The sequence below is a fragment of the Schistocerca gregaria genome, chromosome 9 (assembly GCF_023897955.1).
Source record: "Schistocerca gregaria isolate iqSchGreg1 chromosome 9, iqSchGreg1.2, whole genome shotgun sequence".
Classification (NCBI taxonomy): Eukaryota; Metazoa; Arthropoda; class Insecta; order Orthoptera; family Acrididae; genus Schistocerca; species Schistocerca gregaria.
Window position 1 is genome coordinate 150,548,026 of NC_064928.1, and position 13,578 is coordinate 150,561,603.

General features: G+C 39.2%; 1 long non-coding RNA gene across 1 annotated transcript; it reads right to left on the minus strand.

The window, feature by feature from the left end:
• Positions 1–339: 339 nt before the first annotated feature.
• On the minus strand, positions 340–7,778 carry LOC126291920 (uncharacterized). The gene is made up of 3 exons (XR_007551917.1): positions 7,684–7,778; positions 4,332–4,813; positions 340–1,296 (listed from the first exon to the last, which is right to left on the minus strand). It is a non-coding gene; the product is annotated as an uncharacterized LOC126291920 (long non-coding RNA).
• Between the last annotated feature and the right edge of the window lie 5,800 nt (positions 7,779–13,578).

Consider the following 13,578-nt stretch of genomic DNA (forward strand, 5'->3'; position numbering starts at 1 on the left):
TATGTATGTTATTTACATATCTTGTGCTTAAAGACTTTTTTATAGGTATGTAATTTGAAAACCAATTTCTGAGCAGCTAAAAAGGATCGATTTCATCATTGTCACGAGGCGCTGCTACAGATTTTCTTGTATGCCTACTTTTTATCTTGTGTAATTGTTTGAGAAACACACTGCGCATGAAAGCTAAACATAAAGTATGGTATTAAAATTCGGCAGATGTTGATGAGTACGTCAAAACTCACATTATTTATTCAAATGCACAAATGAATACGTAATGAAATACAACTCAACGTAAAAAATGTTCAAGAGTAAATATAATTTTGTAATGAAATAACACAATTGAAAATAATGGAAGATTTATTTGTGTCCTTTTTAAAGAACTTACATTATGTAAAAAATATAGTACTCTACATTGTCATTCTAAAAATTATGTAAATGTTATTAACAGAGTTACTAGTGGCTGGGAAGCACAATTTCTATCATTACTGCGGTTGAGCTTTCCAGTTTGTATATCTCTAGAACACTGACATAAAATGAGAGTACAAATAAAATAAAAATAAATCGATTTCCTTCAGACATTAAGCAACTGTCTTATTTTCAGCCTTTTTAGTAAGAGAGTTTTTCATTTACCTTTTGATGCTCACAACTTAATTACGATGTCATTGAAAAACCCAACCAGCTACAATTTGTTTAATTCGGATGTATGTGATATTGTGCAAAATGATGGCAAATAAAGCACACAGAAAAAATAAAATACTCAAAATAAAGTATTAAGATAATGTTCACACCCAACAGATGGCCTTAGAGACCATTCCACTTTACAAATTTAAAATTTCTATCTGATGTTTCTCAAAATTCTAGACTTTAGTTGATGTTCATAGACATAAAACACAAATCTTCCACTTACAGATACAGACACTACACTTCCCTCCACTTACACTCCACTGCCTTCACAATACAGATTGTAAAAAAACACTTTAAAATTAATTATAATGTATTTAAATGAACATAATTATATTTAATGTGAACGTCATAGTGTTTGGAATCAGTTAACACAGGAGTAAAACACATGTGGCACTAGTGGTCGTAAATACTGATGCTTCCACCATTTTTACATTCGAGTGTGATATAGTCAACGTAGTTTTGTCCGCAGCTTCACTGCTTCCTGATATAATTCTTGCTGTGTTGCCGGTATACATTTCGATTCCAATAGTGACTGCATATTCCAGACCTTAATACTGATGAATATCCACACCAGAAGCGAGAGAGACCACTGCAGTAATGGTGAACGCATCACTGAGAAAAAGAAAGCAGGTATTGTTAACCTTTTCTACAGATTCAACAATATTTCTTCTGTTATCTTAAAAATTACTGGTGGATGACTGTTCATATATCCGTGGTAGTGCTCATAAAACTAATAATTTGGAGAAAAAGTGGATTATGGCGATGGAAAGGTCACTAACTTTCGCTGGGAGTGAGTTATGAATAAAAAATAATGATAAAAGAAAGGCAACTAGGCTTTAGAAGAAGATATTGCTTAGGACTTCACTGTGTGATAAACAGTGAAATTCGGCTGATCTGATTTAGTGTGAGCCGGCCCCTGTGGTCTAGCGGTTCTAGGCGCTCAGTCCGGAACCACGTGACTGCTACGGTAGCGGGTTCGAATCCTGCCTCGGGCATGGACGTGTGTGATGTCCTTAAGTTAGTTAGGTTTAAGTTGTTCTAAGTTCTAGGGGACTGATGACCACAGATGTTAAGTACCATAGTGCTCAGAGCCATTTTTTTTTATATTTAGTGTGATCCCGAATAAAATAAATCAGTTTGAGAATTCAATATGCTAGTTCATAAGTACTGTGCTGTTCAATTCCCACACTTAATGTGTAACGCTAATTTATAATCCTTCTCCCTGTAACAAAAAATGGCTCGGAGTACTATGCGACTTAACTTCTGAGGTCATCAGTCGCCTAGAACCTAGAACTAATTAAACCTAACCTAAGGACATCACACATATCCATGCACAAGGCAGGATTCGAACCTGCGACTGGAGCGGTCTCGAGGTTCCAAATTGACGCGCCTAGAACCGCACGGCCACATAGGCCGGCCCAGTAACAAATTTGCGCTTTATGCAGAGGTAGCCAATTCGTATCGTGGAGTTAGGATACATTTTCATGGCCAGAATTCGGTCGAGAGAGAGAGAGAGTACAAAGTGTGACTAGAAGTTTCTGACTTTCACGCTGTGTCCTTATATCCTGTTAAATGGAATAAATACGGGAATCGTCTTACGAAACGAATTTATTTGGCAGCCCGTTCTGAGTAGCTACTATGCTTCATGATTCCATATGCTGAAATGTTGATAGAGGCCGCATTCTGGTCATTTGTACCGAGAAGATGCACTTGAAACTCAAGGTTCCCAAGTGGCTTGAAGAAGAAAGAATTTACAGTGCTGTACATGACTGTTTATTTTTCTTTAGGTGACGTGATGTGTTACTGATTCTGCGACATGATAAAGCGCCTATCACGCAAACCATGCGCGTCTAATCGACAGATTTGTGGCAAGGGGGGCGGGGGTGGGGAATACAAGGATAGGGGGAGAAGACGTCAATAACAAGAAATTGTTTCCCTTAAACAGCACAGCTTGAGAACTGGCACGCGAGTGTGGGTGAAGTGAATGGAGAACACAGTGTTAACGATGTCTAATCCGTAACCCAAAATAGAATTTTAGTGTGTTTTATCTAGTGTCTATGCAGCTGGCACATATTTGAAAGTATCTCATTCCACAATTCGATCGCCACTGATTTACAGAGTAATACAAGTCTACCTTAATTACAGATGATCATCGAAACATTTAACTGTTTGAGTGCTTATGGATATCATCAAGCAGGAAAACAGACAACACAATGTATAATTTGTTACTAGGAGGTAGGTTGTGGAGGTGTACTGATAACCACAGTGGTTAGCTTCGTAATGTCACTGGTTTCATGTCGACGATGAGAAGATCGCTTCTAAGCGTAACATCGTCTGGTTCATCAGTCTGATGATCTAGGCCCTACACCCATGCCTGATTGGTATGCTTTCAACGATAAACGATTCCCGCGGTCACTGATTTTCGTCCTATAATACTGCCTCAGTAAGGGAGTGAGTCTTCCCTCTCCTTCCAAAACGCAACGGAGAGAAAGAAATGGGAACATTGAAATTATTTTGTGTTCCAGCTCTGATAAAGGTCAGAAATCTAGAACTGGAAGTTTGCACAACGTGCAATGGCAAATACTCATTCATATCTATGTAAGGAAACATTTTTAAGTAACACTTTTTGTCATTTAATAGTAAACATACCAATGGCCATTTCCTTTCCTGTTTGGTTAACACAAGATGAACAGTGTTCGTCATGTTCCTAAATATAACTCTGACTACATTGCAGTGTGTGCAATTAGTGTTAGTCACCCGAAATAACTTTTTCTCCAGAAGAAAAATAGTGAAGTATACTATTCAAGTGCTGATTAGCTACCAGGGGGAATGATGCCTTTCTTAAAGCTTCGTTTGATACGAAGATGAGAACAGCTGTACGTCTTTCTCTAAACAACACCATTTTTTTATCCGGTAGATTACTTCTACTCATGGCTTGTTGAAACACCTATCACACTACGCCATTCACGTACACATGGAAGTACAAAATTAAGAACGTAACACGAAACTGACTTTGACTTTCCTGTAATACCGAACAATGCATTATTGTGGTTACTGTTGTCCTAAATTCCATTCTTCTTGGATGAAAAGCATTTCGAAATCAGTTACGAGTTACGTTTTCAATAACTTTATAGTCGCGTGAGTTGCACAATGTAAGTGGTTTTGAGGTGAAGAAAGTGATTACAGGATAAAAGTTAAGTATAGCTGTTCATACTGTTGTATCAAACAAAGACACATGGAAAGGAGTCATGCTGTTTTACGTCTCTATGGTAATTAAGTGACGTTTGCTTGGCACACTTTTGATTAGGCTCTGAACAAAAACTTGGTGCATTCAAAACTAATAGGGCATCCTGTATAATCATCCAGAGCTACTTAATATGTACCTTTAATTTGGTTCTTCCGATATGAAAACTACGTTCACTATCAGCTATTTGTGTAAATGGTTCAAAGTTATGAGAAAGTGAAGCACGTAGCTTTGCACATTTTAAAATGACACATCTTATCCTCAAATACGTAACATGTTACTAAATGTATAAGTTAGTTGGAAATATTTGATGTGGAGTAAAGGTATTTGTAAAACTTCTAAACTTAGTAGAAACAAGAATTTAAATGGATTGATATTTTCTAAAACAACTTTCAGCACTTACTCAAATTCTCCAGTGGCCAGCTCCAGCTCCACCGCATTTATATTTGGAAAACTCATCTCTCTTACACACAAACCAAACTCCTCCATTGGTATTTGTGTAACGTCTCACGAAGATAAAATAATCCTTAGTATTGGCATCTGTGAAACCCTTAAATTTTTTGCACACGTACCAACTCTCTTCATTAGTATTTGTGAATTCTGTAAAGCTTCCGCTCACATGCCAAACCTCTTCATTGGTATTTGTGAAAACTGTTACGAAAGACATAGAGTCGTCATTTGGGTTGAGATTTAGGAAATCTGTTCTTTTACACAGGAACCAACCCACTTGATCGGTATTCGTTGGTTCTCTAAATGTTCCACACGCATACCAACCCACTACTTTGGTATCTGTGAAATGTGTTACGATTACAAAGTAACCCTCTACACCTGTATTTGTGAAATCTCTGACTCTTGCAGAGGCAAAGCAATCTCCTTGCTGGGAAGCTGTAACAAAGGAAAAAATAGAACATGCATTCGTTGAAAAGTACTAAGTACTAGGAGAGTTTAGAATTTTTCTAAAAACTGTGTGACTTTTTGGACATGAATGTACTTTAAATTATAAGCAAAGCGACATTATTAATGATTCATATTAACACTAATAAGTAGGAAAAAGCTATTGTGACATTATGGGTACTTTGCCCAAGCTCTTTTGATGTAACACGTAAATACACTGGGTGATCAAAAAGTCAGTATAAATTTGAAAACTGAATAAATCACAGAATAATGTAGATAGAGAGGTACAAATTGACACACATGCTTGGAATGACATGGGTTTTTATTATAACCTCAAAAATATAAACGTTCAAAAAATGTCCGACAGATGGCGCTTCATCTGATCAAAATAGCAATAATTAGCATAAGAAAGTAAGATAAACCAAAAATGAAGTTCTTTACAGGAAATGCTCAATATGTCCACCATCATTCCTCAACAATAGCTGTAGTCGAGGAATAATGCTGCGAACAGCACTATAAAGTATGTCTGCAGTTGGCGTCGGATGTTGTCTTTCAGCATCCCTAGAGATGTCGGTCGATCACGATACACTTGTGACTTCCGGTAACTCCAAAGCCAATAATCGCACGGACTGAGGTCTGGGGACCTGGGAGGCCAAGCATGGCGAAAGTGTAGGCTGAGCAGACGATCATCACCAAACGACGGGGGCAAGAGATCTTTCATGCGTCTAACAATATTTTGTTTTTGTTCGAACAAAAACTCCATGTCATTCTAAGGATGTGTGTCAATCCTATCTATCTACATTATTCCGTGGTTTATTATGTTTTCAAATTTATACTGACTTTTTGATCACTTGGTGTATGAGTCCATTTGTATTATTTATGGTCATAGGTGTTCACTGACACAGACATAGACGAATGAAAAATGCTAATTAACAATGTTGTGCTTGAAATATAAGAATACGTTCATTGTTAAATTACAAAGTGGTAGCATTCATTTATGTATGTCACCGATATCAGTCTTGTTGTTAAAGAAATCCTAGGCGATGCTTATGAGAAAGCATTCTGAACGGAAATGAGCGTACTGAGACTGATGTTTGAAACTTATTACTCTCAGTTATGCCGTACTTGCTTGTCCTATTACGACTTTGATGCTTGTGGTTATCTGTGGTTTTCTTCCTCTCTTTTCCAAAACAGCGCCAGAGTTCACTGATATCACAAAGTGTACCGTCCGAAAACGAAAGGCATTTATCGCACTATATTATTAGTTAGTTGGTTTTATGTTTCATGGATCATTTTGTGCTGTAAATGGTAATGACGTTGCACGAGTCGCATAAACTCACTCGCAAATTAATTTGTAAATATGACTACATGCTAATCAATCATAAGCTTTTTCTATTTTGGTTAAATGTTATTTTTTTGAAATGTATGGAATTGAGTCGGTAATTCTTGCTCACCACCTTTTAGGCATTAAAATGACATTAATTATTCTACGAAGCATAGGGAGTTGTCAAGGAGCAAGTTTCTCAATCGATTTTTAAATTTTACTTTGCCTGTCTGATAAACATTTTATATCATTGGATAAGTGACCAAAACTTTTGTTGCAACATTGTGCACCCCCTTTTGTTTTAAAAGACAACATTGACATGGAGTAATGATTCTCATTGTAATTACGTACATCAATATTTCTTTTGAAATGTGGTGCATCATTGACAACAAACGCCACGAAGGAATATATATACTGCAAACTAGTAGTAAGAATGCCGAGCTCCTTAAACCGATATGTACAAGGTGAGTGAGATTGAGCGCCACGTATTTATTCTTACAACACGTTTATTCATAATGAGGACTTACTTTCTTAAGGTTGAGTTACCCCAGAATATTAACGCATAAGACACTATTGCATAAAGCTGTGCACAAACGTCAGCTCACTCCTTTGTCTCTCCCCAAGATTAGAAGTGATTCTAAGTGCAAATTTGGCTGGACTAAGCTGTTTTAGCAGTTGCAAAAGTGATTTTTCTAATATGGACACCTAAAATTTTGATGTTTCCATTCTATCAATTATTTCCTCACCATGTGGTACGTTAATCACTGGTTTAGTACTCCTTGAGGTACAGACCTGAATACGTTATGCCTTTTTAAAATTAAAGGCGTGATCATGTGCTGAAAACAAGTCAGTTATACTTTTAAGAACATTGTTTGCCATTTATTCTGTTCCTATATGTATGCTTCAACTAATTACAGTACTTCTTCCGTCCGTAAATATGCCATCTGTAAATATTTGATTCACTACAGTGCTGAATTTGAACTGTCTGGGTAATTTAATGTAATCCAGATATACTAATTAACAACAGCTGTGTTGACACTGTTTTCTCAAAACATTCATCACTCAGCAGTTCTCTTTCGTATATACTTAAGTTACGCAGTCTGGAATGTAAATGTGAAAATATGTCCTTAATTTCATAATAAAGAAATGGAAGCCGATTTATAAGAATTTGGCCATAAACGGTATTAAAAACTACTCCTCTGATCGCCTGAGGAACTCATTAGCAAAATAGAGTAACCTCATTAGAGTATTACGTAACTGGTGTCAACGAAAAGATGGAGGCTATTGAAAACTGAAAGAAACTGTGGTATGGGGTGTTCAAAAAGCCTCTCTGCAGTGCCATAATATTGCTAGCCGGACTCTCCCTCAGTAAAAATGAGTATTCAGTAAATTCATAACTTGTATTTCAATGAGTTTTATTTCCGTATATTCACTGTGGCATACAGAAGGCGAGGCTAACAATCATACGGTACTGCGGAGACAGTGTTTAAAACACCCCGTATATGTCAAATTATGTAAATGGAGCATGAAAACTCACCGGCAAGTAACAAGAGTACAATGATGCAGTATTTGGCATCCATCTGTGCTCTCTCTCCTTCAGCTGCTGTTCAGGTCACGAGTAGTCGGCAAACTGACGTGATGAACTAGACCCTGAAGATATATCGTCACACTAGGGCGCTGACGTGCTGGCTGGTTGAGTCGGGACTTTCGATTGGCGGAGAACCGGGAGTGGTGGGGGTAGAGTCCAGTGTCACGTGCTCGGCACACGTCCCGCCATATTCAAATGGCGCAAACGGCGCCACTGGGAAAGCCATTAGGGGACTAAAATGAGTACTCCCAACAGCGCGATTTAGTACGATCCACGCAGTTCGGCGATCTGCATCTACAAGACTGCTCTGCAGTTCACACTGTAAGTGCCTGGGTGACTGTTCTTCGAATCACCTGCAAACTACTTCTCCGCCGTTCCACTCACTAACAGCGCACCAGAAAAAGGAACACTAAATCCTTCCTTTACGAAAACTGATTGCCCTTATTTGATTGTATTGATCATTTCTCTCGGTCTCGGAGACAACTATATGTTTTCACATTGCGATGAGAAGTTCGGCGACTGAAATTTCCTGAAAATATCTCCAAGCAGCGATAAACGCCATTGTTTTAATGACTGTCTTCGCATCTCGCTTATCGTATCCGTAACACTCTTTTCCCTGTTTCGCGATAATACAAAACGAGCTCTCCGTCTTAACATTTTCGATATTGTCCATCAATTCTATGTGGTAAGGATCTTGTAGAGCACAGAAGTAGTCTTGCGAGGGCGAACAAGTGGAGTCTACGCAGTCTCGTTAGTAGACCTGCTGCATCTTGTAAGTGTTTGTCAATAAATGGTAGTCTTTAGCCCGCCCTCCTCACGTTGACAGTTCCAACTTCATCTATTCGTAATTGTAATCCCTAGGTTGTTGTTGTTGTTGTTGTGATCCTCAGTCCAGAGGCTGGTTTGATGCAGCTCTCCATGCTACTCTGTCCTATGCAACCTCGTTCATCTCCCACTATCTACTGCAACCTACATGCTTCTGAAAGTGTATAGTCTATTATTATTCATTATTAATCCTACCCCTGCATTACCCCTATTTGACTTTTTATTTATAACCCTGTATTCACATGACCAGAAGTCTTGTTCCTCCTGCCGTCGAACTTCACTAATTCCAACTATATCTAACTTCAACCTGTCCATTTCCCTTTTTGAATTTCCTATCCCACCTACCCGATTAAGGGATCTGACATTCCACGCTCCGACCGGTAGAACGCGTTTTCTTTTTCCTGATACCATTGCCCTCGTGAGTAGTCCTCGCCTGGAGATCCGAATGAGAAACTATTTTACCTCAGGAATATTTTACCAAAGAGGACACCATCATCATTTAACCATACAGTAAAGCTGCATGCCCTCGCGAAAAATTACGGCTGTAGTTTCCCCTTGCTTTCAGCCGTTCGCACTACCAGCACAGCAAGGCCGTTTTAGTTCATGTTACAAGGCCAGATCAGTCAATCATCCAGACTGTTGCCCCTGCAACTACTGAAAAGGCTGATGCCCCTCTTCAGGAACCACACACTTCTCTAGTCTCTTAACAGATAGCGATCTGTTGTGGTTGCACCTACGGTACGGCTATCTGTATATAAAACTGGCTTTGAACACTATGGGACTTCTTCTGAGTTCGTCAGTCCCCTAGAACTTAGAACTACTTAAACCTAACTAACCTAAGGACATTAACACACATCCATGCAGGATTCGAACCTGCGACCGTAGTGGTCGCGTGGTTCCACACTGTAGCGCCTAGAACCGCTCGGCCACACACGCCATTCGCTATCTGTTTCACTGAGGCACTCAAGCCTCACCACCAACGGCAAGGTCCATGGTTTATGGGGGGAATTCCCAGGTATTTAGTAGAATTGACAGCCTTTGGATTTGTGCGACTTATCGTGAAATAGAAATTTAACTGATTTCTTTCTGTATTCATGTAGATGATCTCACGCTTTTCCTTATTAAGAGACAATTGCTACTTTTCGCTCAAATCTGACATCGTTTCTAAGTCATATTGCCATTGATCTTCTGATGACCTTACTAGGCGGTAAATGACAGCTCCATCTGCAAAAAAATCTAAGAGAGTTACTCAGATTATTCGCTAATTCATTTATGTAGACTAGTAACAGCAAAGTCCCTATAAATCTCCCTTGGGGAACACTGTATACCACTTCCGTTTTCCTCGACAATGTGCGTCGATTACTACGTACTTTAACCTATCTTACAGGAAACGACGGATACAGTTGCACAGTTTTAGGGACCGTTGACCAAGCATTTTGGTCCCTTCCCACCCCATTTTAAAGATACCAACCAACCAGTTGTACAACCGTAAAGATACTCCAATATGATGAGAAATCTCTTGTGAGGAAATCGTCTGGAAATTTAGAAATATGGAATCAATTTAGGACCCCGTGTGCATTGCACAGTGAGCCAACTCGATTCGATACATAAACTTGAAAGAAGTCTACTGGGGTACACTTCTATGTGGTACCAGAATAATTAAGAGTATTAATAAATTAAAATGAAATTAGTATACTATAAACGATGAAAGTCTCTGACAGGCTCTCTAATGCGGATCGCTGACTGTATGCTACCGCAGAGCCAAAGATCTCTGGTCTGAGATTATTATAGTGTTGGAGTAAGAGAGCACTGAGTACACAGTTGTAGGTAGCAGTCTGTGGGGGAAAGACGGTGGAGTAGGCAGTCTTTGGCGTGTGGTCGGTGAAGCCACCGAGAGATAGATTAATGTAGGTATGTCAATATTGTTGTACATGGAAGCAGAAGGTTTCATGCAACTAACGAAAAGATTATAATTATGATCCTTTTTGCCAGCAATTTAGTATAGATGGGTTAGGTGACTATTTGTAATTGTTGAGTAACCACACAATGTACGTAAACCGTTTTGATAAAAAGCTACTTAGATATTTCACTTTGTAACGTTTCTAAGATTTGTTAACAGAGCTGTATATAATTTGATGATTTGCATTTATGTTGGATTAGTGAGGTTAGATAATACTTGCTGTTTAAATCTCATAGTTTGTGAATCAATTGTTAGTAATGTCAGATGTTTTTGAAAAGACAAACTTAACTTGGCAATATAATTTTGCTGAAAGCTCAGTGTTAAAAATCCACCACAGTCAGTATCGGCTTCCTGTCCAAGTCATATATTTCTTAAAGAAGTTGGATTTTCTTAAATGTTCTCGTTTATCAGCCAAAACAATTCCATGTGCATTAAAGCCCGTATTGCACATCGCTGATCCTGTAGCTAGGATATTTATATTTTTTGTGAGTGACCATAATATATCGCGTTATTCCATTGCTAATTTAGAAGTTGTTGTTGTTGTGGTCTTCAGTCCTGAGTCTGGTTTGATGCAGCCCTCCATGCTACTCTATCCTGTGCAAGCTTCTTCATCTCCCAGTACTTACTGCAACCTACATCCTTCTGAATCTGCTTAGTGTATTCATCTCTTGGTCTCCCTCTACGATTTTTACCCTCCACGCTGCCCTCCAATGCTATATTTGTGATCCCTTGATGCCTCAAATTTAGAAGTAATAGAATTAAATTTATTTGCCATTTACACAGGGACCAAAGTTATCAGTTTTGAATAGGACCTGATGATTCAGAGCCTAAGGGGCTGAATTTTGCAGTGACTGTATTTCTTTTTTTGGTATTGGGTGTTGCATTGCCCAGTCGATGTGTAAAGTTTTGCTAACTATGATACAGAGTAAGCACACCACTTGCAGTTACAACACGCAACACGACAATTAGAGTTCAGTACTCATGCCGCCAATCAGACGTTCAGTCAACGTAATCGTGATGTTTCCCTTTCTTTTTACTGAAGAACATTACGAACGTAATAGAAAAGTGTACAAAAAATTCTTCAAAACTGACTTCTTTTAAAATTCTGTGGTCGCTGATTATAAATCCGATGTCGGAATAACAAAATTAAACATAGCACATCCGAGTAAAGTTCCGATCATAAAGTATTTTGTGGTCGCTCGTGATAATTTAGAAATCTAAATTACTATATTGTAAGGTTTTATTTGGTATTTCACATTATTCAAACGAAATAATAGAGTCCTTGTTTCTGCTATTATCGCTTTCAGTAGGTTCGTTGTCGGTTTGTCCACTGGTAGATGGTTCGAAAAGCAGATCTTTTGCCTCAAGTGGGATCTATTTATCCTCGTCGTCATTTTCTGGAATCTCGAGATGAGCTGATCCGAGGATGCGAGAAGCCGGTGGAATACCACACGCATCGTTTTCGCATGGGAATATCTGCGTGTAAAATTTTCTCAGTAAAGCCCGATATCCTTATTCCGAGCTTCTTGCGGGTCTACAAACAGTGGACCAATCGACAACGGAGCACTTTCGAAGATGACCTGACGACTTCGGTTAAATTGGCATCCGATTTTCGATAGATATATTTTGCAGGCCTCTTGATAGATATTCTTTGGTTTTAGAGTCATATGAACAAAATTTGAATGGTACTGAACAATTTCGCGAAGCAGTTATTCTTGGAAAATTTTAATCTTGTAAAAAAAGGTTTTTGGCAATTTGTGCAAAACGATTGTGATCAGAATTCTTAGTAGCTCCTGAAGAGATTTAGAGGAAATCCTAAAGACATGGTTTTGAACCGATAACAGTTTATGAGATAACGGGGAACATGTGGGACCCATTTTTACCGCGCAGCACTGCCATACGGTAAAAAATCACCGGCCCTTAAAACCGCGCAAATACCGGACACAAATACATATTAATTCGTTAACTACGCTATTAACTTTGTAGGAGACACAATTGCAAAAGTGCATCCATGCAGAGGAAATCTTGTAGCCAACGCCTTTGGATATTATAGTTAGCGGTAGAAGTTTAGATTTAAATCGATGTAAGCCATTACACTGGTTAAAAATATCATAAGCCTACCTTCAGGAGTGTTATCCATCTTATTTAATCCTAACAACAGAGCAGGATCGCTGTCGCATTTTAAACAAGCTGCACAGACAATTAGCCGTACAAGAATGTTACGCGCAATCGTATGTCTCAAAATGGCGAAACCAGCGCACAGGTATACGCGAAGGGGTGTGTTGTGGTTGGCAGGAGAGCCAACCGTATGTTTAAAGGAGGCCGAAATGCACGCGTTTTAGCTCACGCAGGCTGGCGTGAGGTCCGGAACATGACAAGGGAATTGGAATTGAGAAAAACGGACGTAGCTGGTGGAATACTTAACAATAATCCACTCATGGAGAATGTCGCCCTTTATGGTACATGATTCACAATATCACTAGTACGGATTCTGGCGCCTTGCTAGGTCGTAGCAAATAATGTAGCTGAAGGCTATGCTAACTATCGTCTCGGCAAATGAGAGCGTAGAAGTCAGTGAACCATCGCTAGCAAAGTCGGCTGTACAACTGGGCGAGTGCTAGGAAGTCTCTCTAGGCCTGCCGTGTGGCGGCGCTCGATCTGCAATCACTGACAGTGGCCACAGGCGGGTCCGACGTATACTACCGGACCGCGACCGATTTAAAGGCTACCACCTAGCACGTGTGGCGTCTGGCGGTGACACCACAGGGTGGCGTGCGCAGCTTGGTCAATTCTAACTCTTGCATGGCGTGTGCGGAGCGAGTGGGTTAGTTGCAGCCATACTTCTTGCGGAAACGGATCGAAAAAGTATTATTATCATTGCTACTGTAGCAATAAGTGTTGCAGTTACGAACATGAACATGAACCAAAGAAAAGAAGATAAACTACAATACCAGCAGAAAAACACCAACGAAATATTGTTTTCTTCGATAAGCAGGAAAACGTAGGTGTATTCACCGCCAGACCTTACATACATTTCCAGTGGACCCAGCTCTCTCTTT